Source organism: Corythoichthys intestinalis, chromosome 3 (genome assembly GCF_030265065.1).
Source record: "Corythoichthys intestinalis isolate RoL2023-P3 chromosome 3, ASM3026506v1, whole genome shotgun sequence".
NCBI classification, from domain to species: Eukaryota; Metazoa; Chordata; class Actinopteri; order Syngnathiformes; family Syngnathidae; genus Corythoichthys; species Corythoichthys intestinalis.
The window spans coordinates 14,405,001-14,424,076 of NC_080397.1; the positions used below are offsets into that span (position 1 = coordinate 14,405,001).

Genomic DNA, 19,076 nt, shown 5'->3' on the forward strand with positions numbered 1-19,076 from the left:
CTGCACGGAATCTCATAGAGGAGGAGGCGGAGGGGGCATCAATACATTCAAAACAGCGGCGGACGGACGGACGGCTCGCTGGCTGGAGGGGACGACCCGATCAGGATATGCAAGTATCGGGAGGCCAGTTCCAAGGTAAATTACACTGAGCCATTCAGGAATCCCCGATCTTGTAGGAAAAAGGCGAGTCCAGACGTGTTGCGGTTACAAAAAACTGCACTTTGATAGGAAATAGCCACAAAGGGAAAGCAATTCACACCCGCGAGTCTGTCTATAAATACACAAAAAAGCCTTCTTGTGGTGAAAAGACGCTCGATCCAAAGTGCTGCGGTGTATAAATTCCTTTCTCCTTTTCCACCAGTCAGTCTTCGCCGTGTGAGCAGCGCAGTGAAGGCACACGCACACAAAAACTGCAGATTTGGCGCGTGTATATTCTTAAATAAAGCTCATCATCATCTTCATCATCATCTTCTCGAGGCGAGCTGCCGCGAACAGAGTCCACGCCGTGGAAGACTTTCACCTCTCCTCCAGCTGGAGCCACGGAGAAAAGATATCACACAAGAGCAAAAAGGCAGCAGCAGCGGCAGCAGGGAAAAAAAACAAAAAAACAACACAACTAGTAGAATATGCAAGAAGAAAAAGAAGAGAGCCTCCAAAAATGCTTTAAAGGAAGAAGAGCTGCACAGCAATGTTTCCGAAACGGGGGGATCTGCGCGAATGTCTGTATATAGTGAACTTTGACACTACTATTGAAACTGACACGTTTCTATGGAGATCGCTGCGCCTTATATGGTGCTCATGTCAAGGAGCCAAGAGAGGGGCTGCTGGAGACTGATAATCAAAGGCGACTGACTGGCCAGAGCCCCGCATAGAGGAGGAGGAGGAGGAAGAAGAGGAGGAGGGGGGAGAGGTGAGAGAGCGAGAGAGAGGGAGAGAGAGAGAAACGGGAAGCTGAGGTTATAGCCACGCCCACTCCGTCACCATTGGTTGCTTGCTGTGCTGTAAAAAGTGTCTGTCTTTTTAAACGGACATGTTAAAATTAGTCTTTCTTTTTAACGAAATGATGCATTTATTTGATTCATGTTTTATTTTTAAGCTATTGTTGGTGGTTTTATTTCTAAAGCAGGATTATTTTTCATTTACATATTGGTCAAATGAACTCACTGAATTGTTTACATTGATCACACATGCAGTAACTTTGGCATATTACCACTTACAACACTGAAACTAAGGAAACACATTACCAACCTTCCTACTTTTCTAATAGCTTTTATGTTATTTCCCAAATAGATTTACTGGCTGCCATTGACGGCAATAGACGTTCAATCCATTTTGACTGGAAGTGTCAGTCAATATTGATTGGAGGTCCATCACCGTCATTGGCACTGAAACCTGATCATTCAACGCCGGAAGTCCTATTTATTCTGCATTTGATGTCTATCGCTGTCAATAGCTGTGAATGAGTTCATCACTTCCTTGCTTGGTTGTGGCTATTTTTTGCAGCGTCGTCATCTCGCCACTGGGGGCTCTCTTCTTTTTTATTTTCTGTTTTTGACAGACACAATTTACATTAAGCTCGCCTGCTCCGGCGCTGATATTTACTTTGAAACCTCATTAGTCCGGGACGTTCATTGTAGTTAAAAAGGAGAGAGATATAAGAAGATAGGATAGAACAGCAATAAATATGGGAAAATAGGGGGCTCTTTGTGGGGTCCAACGCTTTCACACACGGCAAATAATCCACCGAAACAGAAATGGTGGTCTCAGGTTGTTCTTGGACTAGTGTCTTTATTCTAAAACATGTAAGTGTGGCGCTCAGAAGCTCGTGCATGTGCGGGAGCTTCGGCATGCGCATTGCGGTACGCGCACTGTGGAAACGCTTCAGTGTCGCTGATTAAAACTTACATTGTGTTGCGAGAGAAACGCACTAGGATACAATTAGAAGAATTCGGCGTTAAAACAGAGCATGTTGCACAAATGGCATGCAAAAATGTCTGAGAGAAAGAAAGAAAAAAAATCAGCAATTAGTCCGGTCCCTTCTTGAGAATAATTACATAGCCGGTGTCACATTATGTCTTAATAATGACGCTCCTTCACAATCATGTGAACTTATTTGGGGAATTTGCATGGGGATTCCGGCTTTTTGTGTGAGGATTTCTGGAGGCTTTCTCCCTCTGCGAGGAAAAAAAAATGGATCGCGCTGCCATCTAGCGTACATTGGACAATTACATCCTCCATGGGGTGAATGCACAAGTCATTTAAGATTGATTTTTCAAGAGGAAAGGTTTTTTTTTGTTTGTTTTGTTTTCCAAAACCTAAGAGAAGTTGACATTTAATTCACGTGTTCTGACTACTATGGATTGCATAGCGGAGATTTAGAGAAGTCAAAACAACAGAGGTTCTAGTGAATATATTAATAAAATAGTGAATTGTATCTTTGATGGAAAGGGAAAATTACATAAATCAGAAATGTACGGTGCAGGGGAAGTATAGTCTATCAGGTGATAACGGTATATCAGTTTTCACTAAACAAAAATTAAAAAATGGAGGAATTATTTCGGCAAGCAGGCATATTTGCGGATAAATGGATGTAAAATATGCAAGTGACCCGCTTTGGAAGCTCATAGGAGGGATGGCTTGTTTTTCCTTTTCTTCAAAGTATTTGACTGGAGAGCTCTCTCTCCTCGTGCCTGTCTCGGACAACTCCAATGAAAACTCCCCGGCCATGTCTGCAGCTCTTTGAAAAGGTGAAACCAATAAGATTAAATCGAACAATGATTTTTTCCCCTAAACTCCATGCAAGTGTATCATTAAGATTTAACTCCACAGATTGGGGTGGTTTTCGAAAAGAAAAAAAGAGGGGTTCCGCGTGCAGGACAGGAGACGAGCACATACAGAGAGGGGCAGCGAATGGGGAGCAGAGCTGGGGGAAAGAAAAGGGAGAAAGTGGACCACAGCGGGCATTTGAGGGGAGAAGCTCCGGCGATGGCGGTCTGCATGCGCGGGGCACCGGCTCAAAAGCAAAAAGGCAAGTAATCGACCCACTTTTCTTAAATTTCCACTGCATGTTCGATTTCAACGCGAAGCCTGCATGCACCCCGACTCGTTCCACAACTTTGAACCCGGCGACAAGCGCGTTTTTGCCGCCCCATCACGAGCAACTACCGGCTCGGTCTGCGGTTGGTTGTGCATACAGAAAAGGAAGCCTCATCGGGGCAGCCTTGCTGTGGGGAGCCCTTCGGAACGGTGGACTGCTTTGCCAGATTTGCGCGCCTCACCTGCATGCGAGAGTATTTGTTTTTGAAGAGATCGATAGCATGACGAGATAGCGTCAAAACATTCAAAGGCTGATTAAGGAGGACAAATGTAGGCTATTTGAACATCGTGCATGAGCATGTGGCGCACCAACAGACTGCACATTTTTCAAAATTTCATTGCAACTGTCAAGGGATGGTGAAAGTTAACTTTAGCACCCTTTTCCGGTAATTAATAAGTGACGCATTATTAATTAATAAAGGATATCAATCTTTCAGTAGCGGCCAGATTAGTTTGCGTTTAAAACAATGATTTATTCAATTTTAATTAGTGAATGAACGATAAAAGAACACATTGTTTATGTTTGCATTTGTAAAAAAATATTTTAAATAATTAAAGCAATGCAATTACGCCTCCAACTTGAACAAAACAACACGTAATATTGTCTATTTAATTGAATTTGCAACTGTCTGGTTTGTGACTTTTTTAGTTTTTCTATGCTGAAATTAACAAGTTAAACGCTATTGTGTGTGCGTGTGTTAGGATTTATTGTATGTGTTGTGGTCACATCTAAGATGATGTATTGACTCTCCAACTCAGTATAGGGTTTAATATAGCTGAAAGACAACAAGCAATAGAGGAGACGTTAAGGTCAAGAGTGCACTCCTCTCCAAACATCCTCATTTAAAAGTCACTACAAAAAGCACATTTAACACTTTTTACAGGACTCGACTTCCAGATCACATTTATTGCATATTACGTACATTCACCTTTAGGGTTTTAAAAATGCAATCCACAATGCTCAAAGATTGATGGACAACAATTTGTACTTCTGTGTTAATTTAGACACACAAACACACACACTCACACTCACCCCAACGAGTCTGTGTGTAGAACCATTAGGGCCATATGCAGCTGACCCCCGCCACTGCATACCAGCTGCCAGCGTATCAAATACTTTGAATATGATTGGAAGTCATTTAGAGCATCAAGTAGTTCAAAGACTCCCACAATGTTCACTTGTTGCAGCGCATTACTAGACGTCATTTTCCCACGTTTAATTTTTTAACGACTGCGTGATTTGGACTGCCATTTAATTAACCAAACTTAATTTTAATTCATAAATGCCACGTTGATTTCTAATGATGCGAACAGCGGATTTATTTGAAACTTAGAAATTTAATATTTTGACTGAGTTTCATAATAGTTATGCATTATAAGTATCGATGATATTTAAATATGCAAACAGTCCTTTTAAATACACAGCAAGGATAACTTAGTGGAAGCTTAATAAAATTAAACGAATTGCACAATTAAGAAAAAATACAAATCAGGAAGGTTGCTTATCTTAAAATAAATACAAATATCCAATCGCTCTGAATACAAACTGACCACTGGTCAGAAATAGTGCAGTGCGGACATTTAACACCAGATGCAGCATTTACCAGGCATCAACGACACCGAGGCTATACCAATGAGAAGTGCAACTATATGTAATAGCCTTGTTAAACTCTAAATATAAATAAATGATAGATGAATCATAGCAAAGTTTTAATCTAACGACATGAAGCGACTTGTCTCATAGCGTGAAGTCCGTTTTAACGCATCTCTGTAATATATCACAAGTAGAACGACTCTAATTGAAGACAATAATAACAACGCCTCTCTCCATTAGGGCTGAGGTTGGCTATAAGTTAGTGGGACAGTCCTTATACGCCGAGGCCAATGGCTTTATTGCTCACTAACCCTCGTTTCTTACAGGCTCGCGTGCTAATTACTTCCCAGACAAGATGACCACGTCCATTAGTGCGCACGTCACTATGGGTAGTGCAAACACCGCACAGAAAAAGCAGAATTGACGGAGACATACAATGACATGTAAACATTTTAGTAGCTTTTTAATCATAAACAAACAAACCAAAAAATAAATAAAAATATTATTTGATTGGATTCATTAAAATGGAGTACTACAAAGCAGAGAGAAATTTCATTAAATAACTTTGAATAAATTTACATTTGAAGCATTTAAAAAAAAAAGCAAGTGTGAGTGTGAATGGTGTGAAGGCATCTCGCCCTTCAAGTAATTTATTTTAAGGGAAACAGGAGGGCAAAGGTGGAATTCTTAAGAAATTCAACAAGGATAAGGGAGCTTTAGGAATTCTGCACGCAGATTACCTTACATCCCATCCACACATTAGCCGACAACACCCAGTAGAAATATAGCTCAGGAAAAAAAAGGGTCAGATTAGCCCCATGCGTGCACACACAGGAGTAGTGCATCACAATTTCAAGACAAATTGGAATATTGGGAATCGTCAAGAAGTGGGGAGGGAGGGAAGCAGAGGGGCAGTACTAGAGGGAGAACACTTAAAAAGACAAATAAATACATCCTCCAGACATTTAAAGGAAGAAATGTTATGGGAGTGAATGACAACCTTAGAGATCCACCAGAATAAGTGTTTGTGTTTAACAATGGGATCACGCTTTGCTACCAAGCTTTGTTTTTGCCTTGCTGTGGAAATTTTTGCTTACTAACTACATCAAGAGTCCCCCCCCCAACATTTACCCAGCAAAACCAACACGCAGCAGGAGCTTAATTAGAAATGTAGTGTAGCTCAACCATGAGTGTGATGGAGTTCAGACTGATGACAAGTCTCGTTCACGGCTAGAGAAATTGATTTAAAAAAATTTTTTTTAAACCACAGTAGGCGATTACTAATAAAGCAATTGCGTATGTAAATATACATGCATGTGACACAAATTCGTATACATCCACTGGCCGATATATTAGTGCAATTGCACAGTCTAATGAAGCATCAACAATAACAATTATGTATTTACAAACATAATCAGGAGGGTTTTGATTGGTTTTTAATATTCACATCCTCCCAAAATGTTATAAACAGCAACTCTAATGCAGACTACATCCTCAATGATGAACAAAAGTAGTATTAATTTATGTCAAGTGTTACATTATTGTCATTCTAGTGTAAATAACACAGTTTGGATTGTGCAAGTGTACCTTATGAAGCAAGTTGTGTGTAAAGTTTTAATTTCCTGCTCATCACCAATTCAGTTGACCAGATTAGCATTTAAACAAAGAGATGACTCTCCTCCCTCTACTGTCATACAAGATGACAAAGGCCTCCAGGGTGATTTTATATTTGCCTCGGAAAGGTGTGCGAGGACACGTGTGTAAAAGACAGTGACGTGAAGGTGGTCCGTCTGTGTTTAGAGTCCAAGGCTGGCAGATTGTGACCTTATCAATGTGAAATTCTTATAACAAATTATTCAGCGCACCTGTTTGAAGTGTCTGGCCAAAGAATAACAACGATGTAAGACTTAAAATGCAAAAATCTCTCATAAAAGTGGGCTTGACCAGGTAGGACGCTGTTGTTTGAACAGACATTTCATCAATAAACATGTCTGTTTTGCAGGGTGTATTGAAGAGAGGCACTCTGTATTTCACAGTAAGTCCTAATGCAACCTGATCTAGTGCTAAGTGGGTGTATGTGTCTCCCCATAGTACTTCTACCCGCTCACCTCGTCATTTAGTCCTGACTGTGTGTTGTGTCCGCTCGCAGGCGGTGAGCAACATGGCGGCCCAGCGTTCTGAAGCACGGCGGGATGTGTCAGTGTGGTGCAAGGACTGACATGGGGGCGAGATGCACAATTTGTGGCTACGCGCTGTGAGATAGTGGGTTTGTATTGAAGGAACAAGCAGACATCAAATTTCGGCAAAAAAATAGGGCTCGCTTTTGACGGACTTTGTAAAAAAGATAGTTTTTATCTTGATCCCAACATCCAGACTGCTATTTGATGAGCATACTATTTAAATGAATCAATTTTGTATTCTCTAGGAGAATATTTGAGCCACTTGGGTCGAAAATGGAACATTTAAGATGAATGACTATTCTTATGGTGCTTTTGATAAACTTTCTAAAAAATGCAAAAATATTTGAAATCTGATTACAATTGGCGAAGTAATCCCATTTTTTCCCTGAGAAATTTGAGGAGTCTCAAGATAATAGAAAAAGTTGGCCAAAGAAGTCAAGGAGGATGTTTGCCTTTCAAATGTCTTTAGAAACCGCAATTCATTTAAATAAACACACCTCAGATCCTCATTTTGATAATTATGGAAAATTGGCGACACTATTGATTGATTGATTGATTGATTGATTAATTTATTTCGAGCAGTAATAACAAAAACAGCAAGAAGAGGGAAAAACAAATAACAATAGTACCAGTAATGTTGATTTTAACAAAAATTAATAACAAATACATACAGTACATACGTAGCTCGAAAAGGAGTGGGAAGAAGCCGAGCTTTTTTTGTGAAGCAACCTTTTTTTTTTATCTTGTTAGCCTGAGTATTGCATCCTGTAGCTGATATTTGAAATATATTAAAAGCGGGCCATTTTGGGGTATTTTTCAAATGTTTTTTCCATGTTCATGATTTGTTAGCTAACTAAAGCACATACAAACACAACTTCAATATGCAAACCTTGAAGTGAAAGCTTCTGAAGTGAGTGTTTATTCAAAAAGCATTGATTTTTTTTTTTTTTTTTTTAATAAGTTGGATAAAATGCAAACGTTGCCTCCAGAGGGCATCGTATCTCATTATGATAGTGTGTGAAAGTGTCAGGTTTCGGTGGAATGGCTCACAAATAGCATCTTTTGCAATCCCACCCTAATATTTCGTGCAGCCTAATTTGTATTACCACACAGAACATGGATGGATATGAAGGACTCAAGGCTGAATTATGTATGAGATCGATGACGGCGAAATATTCTCACAGGCGTGGATGTTTATGTTTCATTGACTATCTCTGGCTTTCTCTATTACTCTATGTCGTCAGCTACCCTCAGATGTTCCCGGTGACCTATGACCTCAGACTTGGGGTCAAGCCCTGACAAATGAGATGGCAGAGTTCTGACCAGAACTGCAAACATTCCACAACAATCTCGTGTCCTCCTCCACTCGCCTCATATCCGTGATGTGTCACCGGGTGCTTGACTCCCCCCTTCTACACGGCTCGGGTAAAGTTCTCATTAGACAAACACGCTTTATTGGGTTTGCTGTGGGAATCTTTATAGACATACATTTGGAATTAGGTATTACAACATGAGCTAAAATTTAATTTCCCCTTAACATCTCACTTGTTTAGACAAGGGAAGAAAACAAAATAGCATGATCTAGTGGCTATTACGACCTCGCAAACTATCTGCGTGTGTGTGTGTGTGAAAAGCTTGTCAGTGATGTCAAGGATGAGAAATGTTGCAGTGTGGTTTTTGCACACACTGCTGGCTCTAGCATTTCCGGCAACATTTCTCACTCTGCTTCCCTCACACCAACTACTCTGCTGCAATATCCCCACATTTTTCTACCCTTTCACATCACCCCCACTCCACTCAACTCAACCATCCCTCACCCCCGCCCTCCCTTCACAGGGCTCCTCTGGCCATTCTGTCGCCTCTTACCAACTCATCCCTGCTGTCTCATCTCATCTTTATAAAGCTAATTTGTATTATAAATTATTATTGTAACATATAGATTATTGTAAGTTGTAACCAGTTCAGAGTGTACCCTGCCTCCTGCCGTTGTTGGCTGGGATAGGCTCCAGCACCCCGTGACCGTTGTAAAAAAAAAATGTTCAGAAGATGATTGAATAAATGAATGAATGAATACAGATTTGGAATATACAATTGGGGTTTAGATTTTATTTTTATGTCTATTTTTTATTATTATTTATGAATAGATACAGAGAAGTGATTAATCTAAAATGAATAAAAACAAAATAAACTGGTTATGGAAACCAACATTCTCAAGTTAAATTTTATTCATTTTTTCATTTCATAGCATTCAAATAAGTGACCTTTAAAGACTTTAAAAAAAGTCTTAGAGTAATGTATCTTGATAAAGTGTCTTAAAAGACATTTAATTTATTTGGTTTGTCTTCGCTCCCTAAAATTTGATATTGTGCTGGATTGCATTTGTGTCAGTTTTTGTTTTGTTTTGTTTGTTTTTTTAATTGAAATTATGCGACACTTGACCAGAAATCAGCTTTAAAATTAGTTGTAAGTGGTTCGAAATTGGTTTAAAAATTCACTTGATGAAACATTTACCAACCCTGCTTTGGGCATTGAGCATAAAGCATGAAGTTGATTCACATGATATGTTTTCGAGGTCCACGCAAAATGATGAGACGTGTTATTTTTTAACCGAACAAGACTACACAGCAAAGAGCACTGGAGATATGAAGAGCTAAGACAAGGGAAATACAACAAAGCATATGTAGCATTTGGCTTTTGGCTTTGACTTTTAATACAGTGGAAGATGAGAATAAACCAGTTAGTTTATTGTGTCTAAAATGTTTGCAGCGGACAGCAGGAAGCCAAATCAATTAAGACGTCACTTAAAGACATTAGACCCCAATCACATTGATAAGCCGCATGATTTTTTTTCACCAAAAACATGCCGAATATTGCGAACAATCGTCTCGCTTGTTCAGTGTTACATCAGTAAACCAGCGAGCACTGTTAGCATCAAATAAGGTGGCATACCAAGTTGCTCTGTGCAAAATAACCCCACACCACAGCAAAAGAACCGATACTGCCAGCAGCAAAAATAAAAACTGTCTCTCTGTCCAATGACAATGTCGTTTTTGTTTTATTAATTTTTGGTTTTCTGTCAAATTGCTTGGCATATTGTCCTCATGAGTGAATGTTGCTAATCAATTTAAATTTATTATTATTTATTGATTTGATTAAGTTTTATTTTTCAGTACAAAATGGTCAAAAAATATGCCTTCAGCGTATTTTTACAATTTGGATGTGTGTTTTTTTTTTTTTTTTTAATTCAGGCAAATTGATGTGTGGTGATGTGGCGTAACAGAAAATAATTGAGAAGCACTAGGTTAAGGTAAGAGGCATATCAATAGACATCTGTAATAATGAGTTGTACTAAAAGACAATGCAATTCCAATAAAAACTTCAATCTCGTAATGGGAGTTTGTGCTTTTTTCCCCCCACTGGCTGACTTGTTAGACTGTTTTATATCCATTGTTATAGGTTCCATCAGAGCCTGTACACGGCTCTTAGCCTGGTCAGGAATTTTTTTTCATAGGGTCAAAAAAACACACAAAACAAACGCACAGATGGATCCGAGTTTGAATGTGCCGAATAACTGTGTTGAGTTTGGGTAGTCGGCTGTCCATTAAAATGATAGATGCGCGAGTTCTTTTAGGGCCTTCTGTGTCATGAGATCTCTGTAACATCTGGATATCGCCGTAAATCAGGAATGCATCAGAGTCCATAGTTGAAATGACTTTCACTTACATTAGTAGTAAAAGATGTAGCGCAAAGTTGAGCTGAGCGCCATCATAGTAAAAACGGGATCCCTGTGTAGTGTGCCAGCTGCATCAGCAGGACCATTTTTTGAGAAGTTCTTCAAGGTAGATAGTACATTATAATTCCATTCCTACAAGTTTTAAAGGTAACCAAAATCACTGATGCATACAGTATAACTGCCTGTCGTAATCTTAGCCAAATTAAGCTAGTATCTACCTGTGAAACTGAAAAACGAGAAAAAAAGAAAAGAAAAAAATCAAATTATGGGTGAGTTTTCTCTCGCTTGTCCTTTTTAATCTATTGACATGGCTGACACAGCTGCTACCATATCAGGATTTTTGTTGGCAAGTTAAAACCAATGATTGAAACGTGGCTTTAGGTTCTCCAGTTCTTTCTCATTTTTCTTTCCATAGAATGTTTGGGCATTAATGATCAGATTCCTGCATGTATGTCCAGTGTAAATAATGATTATGCACTGCTAACACACAGTTACTGACAGCCCTCAGCTTTGAAGTAGAAGCCGCAAGTGAGTGGCAGAAAAACGGGATATATTGTTGGCAAACGTATAAGTTATAACCATGACGCCATTAGCAGCTTCTGTTGTTAATGCGCTCGTGTCTCCAAATGCTCTCTATGTCCATTGGCAGCTGCGAGAGAGACGATTGAAAAATGAAAAAAAAAAGGTCCTGAAATCTCCATGATTCCCTGCTGCCACCCACGGTTGCGGTTATGTTTTGGAGCGTGGATGTCTGCAGTCATCCCGCAGGGCATCGGCACCGCTTTCCTCCACCCCTTCTCAAACAGCAAGCACCCTGCCCCCCTTATCCTGACCCCCAATCCCCCATCCTCCTGCCTCACTCACTGATTCAGTGCGTAAAAGCGCCCCCTGAATGATGGATTACTGTGTCACCGCAGCCTGCGAAGGATTAATTTGTTTCATTGATTTCTCTTTAGGCAGAATGCCAGCGTCTGCCGTTTCCCACCTTTTCCTCCAAGACTCGCAGCTGTAATAGACGGTAATGGCTCAAGACAAATCAACCCATTTCTTGTAAAAATAGCGGCGAATAACCCCCCTACCAACCCGCCTGCACTCTCCTCACGCATGTGTCAGGGGTGGCAGTATCGAGGGGTTCCCTTTTCCCCCAATGTGGCTGTGACTGCAGACTGCTGACTGAAACAGAGGAGACCACCTGACACTCCAGCCAAGCCATAAGTCTGTCGTACTTATGCATCCCTCTCAGGTCTCACAATGGATGGGTAATGACAGCCCTGTCTGAAAGGGGCGGGGGTCGGCCCATTCGAGCCTGTAATGAAAGCGGTTACTGCTGTTCCCCACACACCTGCAGGAAAAGCTAACTGTTAACCACCGTGATCTATGGTATGGCCTTAGCGCAGGAGGTGGAATACGGTGGCTGGGGAGTGTCAAGCAATTTGCAAATACCAAACGCTTTACTAAAGAAAAACATGAATGCCAATAGCCACAACATGAACGCAAACAGCTGGAACACAAATGCAAAATGACCACAACGGAAGTCTAGACTTACAACGGAGGTACACTTTAGATATACTTTGGTAGGTAGAGATCGTTGCATGACGTGCGTGCTTGCAACCAAAGTGTACACAGAAGTAATGCTCCCTTTTCGTGTTCTGGGAAAGATGATGCTTACCATTTGCTAATTGGTAATTATGAGTATGTCTTGTTCATGTGCTTTTGTAGTTGCAGCAAAAAAAAACAAAAAAACAACAACAACCCAAAAAACACAGCAGACCCGGACTTCATTTAGGTTTGTTGCATTGGCAAAACTTTTTTAATACTGTACATCTACTACAACAAGAAGAAATTGCATCAAAATGCAAACGGTAAGTTTTTGCAACTTAACATGTGAGCAAACACTAAAACCTCTAAAAAAAAAAGGGGTTTATAAATGTGTATACTATGTTATTGTGCTGACATAAAAAATGTGCAAATTGACGATACATCTTGTTAAAATTCTTAGTTTCCTACCATTCACAACTTCTTGTTCGCACTCTGCCATTTTGGAAATTAAAAAGTCTGCCTATCTCGGAATCTTGGGTATCATAATAAAATCCCAGTTCACCAGTAGAAAATAATACTTGAGGGGGCCAACGTTAGCGGCTAACGTCATATGATTATCTGTACTAGATGAAAATGTTAGCGGCTAACATCATACAAAGATCTCTCTTAGATGACTACTTCTGAAAATGCAGTGGCAAAGATGGTCACAAAGTTATATCTACCAAAGTGTATGTACTGTTGCAACTTGCATGTCTACTTTGATTGTAAGTCTACACTTCGGTTTTGGTCATTTTGCATTTGTGTTAAAGCTATCTGGTCTTTTGCGAAGCTTTTTGAATTTGCTAATTGCCTGACACTTCCTGCCCATAGTATTTGAAATGTTGCCTTGGTTCTAATAAATAATGGCACCTTTGTGCAAAAAATGAGTTGATTTCTGCTTTTTTAAGGAGCATTCTTGCTTTTAAAGCTTTCAGCATAGCAAGCTTGCAACCCAGCTTTCCTGACATCTGCTGATTTAACGCAGCCATAAGATGCTTCCACATCTTTACTAGCCTGTCACTACTTTGAACGATGGGAAACCCAAACTGCCGGTAACATTAAGCACACCACTACAGGCTAACTGTCCTCAAATGCTTTCCAATCCCAAAGAGATTTATGAGCGAGACCAGATCCATTAATCCATTGTCGATTTGCTGTGGCTGCCCTGCGGGGCATTTGGGGGATCAGATATCATAGCGGCCCACTGTAAAGCAAGGGTACATTGAAACACAATGTTAAAATGTATCCACCAGTGTGGATTTCTATGCTTGTTTTGATTTTATATCCGAAACTGCCAAATCAAAAACTTATATATGACACCCGCTGGTCATTGGAAGACAAGTTATGATCAAAATGAGAAAATAGTCAGAAAGTGCGTAATGTCCATGTCCACGTGAGATTGACTGCACATCAACACACTTGCCTAATTTAACCTAATTTACGACATAGTCAGATAATACTACTGAGCATGTTTGTAGTGAAGCCACAGACCTCTGCGATAATGACCGCTGCTTCAGGACAATCTCAGCAGCTCCTTGCAATCAATGAAGCAGTGTCTACAAAGCTTTGGGCCGTGTGTTTTTTTCAGCTTGGGGACAGACGACTGGTCACCCGGTGCTCTGCTAGATCCCCCTGCTAAGCTGGCCTCTCCTGGGTAAACCTTCACAAAGCCCCCTCATGTCTGACACCAATAGGCCCTTCAAACTCCACTCTTAGATGCAGGATTAGGTCATACCTCCCTGATACTGTCTTTTTCTCAATTTCTATCATTCTTCAAACCTCTTTCTTCATACCTTAAAACCCCTGCGTGCTCTCTTCGCCCTCTTGAAGTGCTTGTTCAACTAAGGGTATATCTATCCTCGGAGGTCCTTCAGTGCCTTCAAAAAAGGTTAGTTGCCAGGTAATTGTCCAACTGTGGTTATCTTAATTGTGGGTGCTTCAGTGTTGGCTACACTCCTCTTGAAGAGATATTTTGCGATAAATGTTCTTTTTGACAAGGCACCCTTTGTAAACAACCACACAGTCGTATTACTTGATAAAGACACTCTCTTATGCTATGGATTGAAATAAAAAAAAATTCTATTGTGGGCATGGTAATAATAATACCTTTCCACGTACTATAATTGTTTGTTCCCATGCTGTAGGAAATACAGTAGCCTGCTATCTAACACCTAGATGTCCAAATAAATACAAAGCAAGAAAGATTGTTGTAGTCGTTTGTGTTGTCTTTGTGAAAAACTGATAAAATAAGTAGTATGCTAGTTCGATATGATAATGATGACATCACTAAAACAAACATCTTTGACTGGAATTCGAATTTTGTACTGTATTAAATTGGTCAACCCTATTGTTTATTACTTGAATAGCAAAATATTGTAGAATTATTTACTGATACATGTATCGATAATAGTTATATTGCCATATTGTAAGATCATCATTATCGTGAGCATTGTATCGGAAATCTTATCGTATCGTGAGGTATCCAGAGGTTCCCACCCCTATTATTAGTAGGTAAGTTTTGATTTTTAATATATGAGTACTTCCCCACCATACAGTAGGTGATTATTTATATAATGTGTAATATTACATGTGTTTAGACCTTAGAGTGCCTGCGATAGGGCTATTCCTTCCTATTATGTGAATTAGAATCATATTTTGAGACGATTCGACTATATACAGTGTATCACAAAAGTGAGTACACCCCTCGCATTTATGCAGATATTTAAGTATATCTTTTCATGGGACAACACTGACAAAATGACACTTGAACACAATGAAAAGTAGTCTGTTTGCAGCTTATGTAATAGTTAATTTAATTTCCCCTTAAAATAACTCAAAATGTAGCTGTTAATATCTAAACCCCTGGCAACAAAAGTGCGTACACTGCATGGGAACTATGTACATCCCTAAATGTCCAAATTGAGGACTGCTTGTCATTTTCCCTCCAAAATTTCATGTGACTCGTTAAAGGAGTGTTGTCAGCATTGCTGCAGAGATTGAAGAGGTGGGTGGGTGGGGGTGGGGGGGGGGGTCAGCCTGTTAGTGCTCAGACCATACGCCGTACTCTACATCAAATTGCTGTGCATGGCTGTCAACCCAGTAGGAAGCCTCTTCTGAAGACGGTACATTAGAAAGCTCGCAAACAGTTTGCTGAAGACATGTCAACAAAGCACATGGATTACTGGAACCATGTCCTATGGTCTGATGAGACGAAGATTCATTTGTTTGGTTCCGATGGTCTGAAGCATGTGTGGCGGCGACCAGGTGAGGAGTACAAAGATAAGTGTGTCATGCCTACAGTTAAGCATGGTGGTGGGAATGACCCCCCCACCTCTTCAATCTCTGCAGCAATGCTGACAGCACCCCTGTAACGAGTCACATGGCATTTTGGAGGGAAAATGACAAGCAGTACTCAATTTGGACATTTAGAGATGTACGTAGTTCCCATGCGGTCTACTCACTTTTGTTGCCAGGGGTTAAGATATTAATGGCTATATTTTGAGTTATTTTGAGGGCAAAATAAATTAACTCTATTATATAAGCTGCACACGGACTACTTTTCATTGTGTCAAAGTGTCATTTTGTCAGTGTTGTCCAATGACAAGATATACTTAAATATCTGCAGAAATGCGAGGGGTGTACCTTATTTTTGTGATACACTGAACAACAATTTGGCAAAGTGCAGATGATGAGAAATTAATCTTTTTAGCTGCTGTTTAGCCACGCCTATCATTATAGCGCTTTAGTGTCCCCAGCTGGAGGATGATGTCGGCAGGGTCACGATTTCAGCTCATTTAGAATTCAGCCCATTGAGAGGGACGATTCAGAACAAGGAAAATACGACACATAGCAGCAAAATGTCATCAATGTTTCAATCTCTCTACTCCAATATTTTTACAGGATATTCTTTTTATCTAAGTATTTTTCCCCAATTGCTAAATAAATGGTATGGTCATGACAGACTACAGTCTTGTGCTAAATGGAATATGAAAAATGCATTTATTCAGTAGGGCAAAATTACTGGATAATGAACGGTATTTTATGCCACCGGAGTTAGTCGGGCTTTTGTCATTTCCTTTCCCCGACTTCAGAGATGGAGGAAAGAGCATAAACAAAGCAGGAGCTAACCCGGACCAAGCAGTGTTTCCAAGTCTTATTCACACCTTTTGAAAATGAAAAAGCACACAAAACTACCCCGGATCATATCACACGGCGGCAGGGTTGAATGTCTTCACCGACAACTTGCTGCGAGCAAGTTACAGCTAGTCGTTCCCCTGATGCATGCAGGAGTGCTCGTTAAGGGGGAAGCAGTTGGAGAATGACCGCCGAGTGGCTGTTCCAATCTTTTTCTCCTTTCGAAAACGAAAAAAAAATCACAAAACTACCCCAATTCATGTCACACACAGTGGCGACGATAGGCGGTGAGCAAGCTTCTGATTCCCCTGCAGTGGGCAGTAATGCTCGTTGAGGGGGAGGCAACTGGAGAATGACCGCTGGACAAACCGGCCGACGTCGGAGGAGCGCGTGGCTGCCCGAGTCCAACCCGAGGATTGTGGTCTATTGCACACACAGAGGGCAGAGGGGGCTGGAAGCCTGGACGATATGGCGAACCGCAGACGAGAGCGGGAGGCATAAGCAGAGTATAGCGTTCTCCCGGCGGGCACGCGAAGAGGACCGAGGTAGGTGTGCGACAAGCTGCCAGTTGTCGGCCAAGTTGCAGCCTCGGTGGACAAGGAGCGTTGTCAGCCACAAAATGCAAGACACCTCCATATGAAAACGTGTGCCATTATCCCAGTGTTTGACACAGTACAAAACACGATGTTTACTCACTTCCTCGTAAGTGCAACAGTCCTACAGTTGTCGGACTCGTTTTGGCCAATCTTGGGGTGAACAGGACCTTTTTGAAACCCAAAAGGGCTCACACGCCTCTCTCTGGTGCAGCAACAAAACCCTGAAGCACATTTGGCTGGTGTGATGCGAAAAATAAAAGAATAAATAGCAAAATCATCTGAATCCGCAGTCCATCTGCATGCTATAAAGCAATGCTGTATTGTGAGATGCTGACCTGTGTGACGTCACATTCGAAATTCGTCCTCAACCCGAGACTGGAGCCGGAAGTATCTCATTTTCATAGCGCGGGATTCAAAAATGGAATAAATAAAACCACACACATCCAAGCGGTCCTTTTCATTCAGGAGCATAAAATACCGTGTACAATATGAAATAAACATGCTTTTGCTGCCAAAGGCACTTTAATCAATTTGATATTGTACCGTAAATAGAATATTAGGCACAGGAATCAAACTTTTGATGAAAAAAATGACCAAGTCATCATAGCATTCTGCTATTTTAAGCTAGCTTTGGAAGTTGTATGTCATTACCATAATGCATAGCTTTCATGAGAATCACCCAACTGTCTTTCACCTGAAGGTTAATTATACAAGGTGCTATCTTTCTCTTTGTTTATGTTGAGCTATATTGCTGACCTTGACAGCACTAATTTTTCTCCCCAAAAAATCTTTCCATGCATCGATGGATGGTGTCCATTTTAGGACGCTCAATATGTTTTACCTATTGACCCTACGAACGCAAAGTGCAAAAAGCAATCATGACCCTGCAGTGTTAAAATCCAAACGGCATGCCCTTCTATTAGCCATCTGATCATACATATATATCCATGTCAATAGGAGGCTTTAGGGGAGTTGGTGTTTGCATTGCCCCAGTCAAAGGTTGTGACTGACCAATAAAATATTTCTAGAGTGCCATCAATAACGCTGACGTGCAGACTAATACAGTATGGGGGTAGGAGGCCTGCTGTGTCTGCTCCGAGCAGAATGGATGAACACCAGGCCAGAAGGTTACCAGGCAGACTTCAGCCCCCCCGCAACCTCCACCTCCTTGTATGTGCGTTTGATTGTGACCGGGCCAATTATAAAGGTATATTTCAGACGGGTCAAATGAGAGAGGGCAAAGTGCAGAACCTCTCAAGCACTGGCGGGAGTCAAAGGTTAGCGCAGACACGGGGCAGCATGGAACGCCGCTGGCTGAGGGATAATGGAATCAAGCCAATAAAGACATAGACTAATGAGACGTGAAGAAAGAAAATTGTTTCATTGAGTTGGTATTTTTACCTATTCATCGCCATTATTGTCGATAGACTTTTGGTCTCGCAAAGGAATTCATTTATATAAAACATAAATCAGTTCGATTAACAGCCTTGCTACTGTTGTGTTTCCTTAATTTGCATGTTGTAAGTGGCTATATGCCAGAGTTATTTTGTGGTCAATGTAAAAAAGATTCATTTTTACAGCAATCCTGGTTCATTTGTCCCTAGCCGTGTTTCCATTACAGTTTTTAGCACAATAAAAGCGATATTACACGAATGTGTAATTGGCTGTTTTTTCGAAAAAAACCGAGTAACTCTTGTGTAGTCTCACCCCGCAAGATTTACTGAAGGAAGATAAATGCCCAAAACCTGTTACTTGTAAAGGAAAAGTGATCATGTGACTGAGTATGTCACGTCCTGTGGTGTGTAATTGGTGTATTTGTTTTCGTTTCGCTCTTGTGATATATAAAAATCTGCAAAACCTCATGAAAGATTTGATTTTTCATTTTTCCCCACAAAATTCAGGTGTTTCCATAATCAGTTTTCCTTGCAAAATTTCAGTATTGTGAATTCCTAAGTGTAATGGAAACACAACTACTGTCAATGGCAGCCAATGAGGTAATGTCAGCACATCAAATTCTTACTTTTCCATATAGTCCGGTTTCAAATATTTTCAAAATTTTTTAAAAACATGGTTTTATTGTTTGTGTTTTTTTAAAAAAAGTTTTTATACAATCAAATACTGTATACCATTGTTAACAGTGGCGGATTCTGGTCTTTCAATGAGGG

At 40.5% G+C, this 19,076-nt stretch overlaps 1 protein-coding gene and 1 long non-coding RNA gene across 11 annotated transcripts in view; one reads left to right on the plus strand and one right to left on the minus strand.

The window, feature by feature from the left end:
- Window positions 1–865, minus strand: part of nr2f1a (nuclear receptor subfamily 2, group F, member 1a) — a 36,775-nt gene extending 35,910 nt beyond the window's left edge. For all 8 annotated transcript variants that reach the window (XM_057832309.1, XM_057832307.1, XM_057832304.1 and 5 more), the window contains exon 1: window positions 1–865. This exon is cut by the window's left edge and continues 550 nt beyond it. The gene's annotated coding sequence lies outside the window, so the exon portion shown is untranslated.
- A 2,175-nt stretch (window positions 866–3,040) lies between these two features.
- On the plus strand, window positions 3,041–13,760 carry LOC130913589 (uncharacterized). Of its 3 annotated transcripts, XR_009062786.1 has the most exons (4): window positions 3,041–6,725; window positions 6,840–8,295; window positions 11,560–11,621; window positions 11,717–13,760. It is a non-coding gene; the product is annotated as an uncharacterized LOC130913589 (long non-coding RNA). The 3 variants fall into 3 exon arrangements; XR_009062784.1 differs by having other exon boundaries at window positions 11,560–13,760; XR_009062785.1 differs by lacking the exons at window positions 11,560–11,621; window positions 11,717–13,760 and adding an exon at window positions 10,119–11,246.
- The last annotated feature ends 5,316 nt before the right edge of the window (window positions 13,761–19,076 follow it).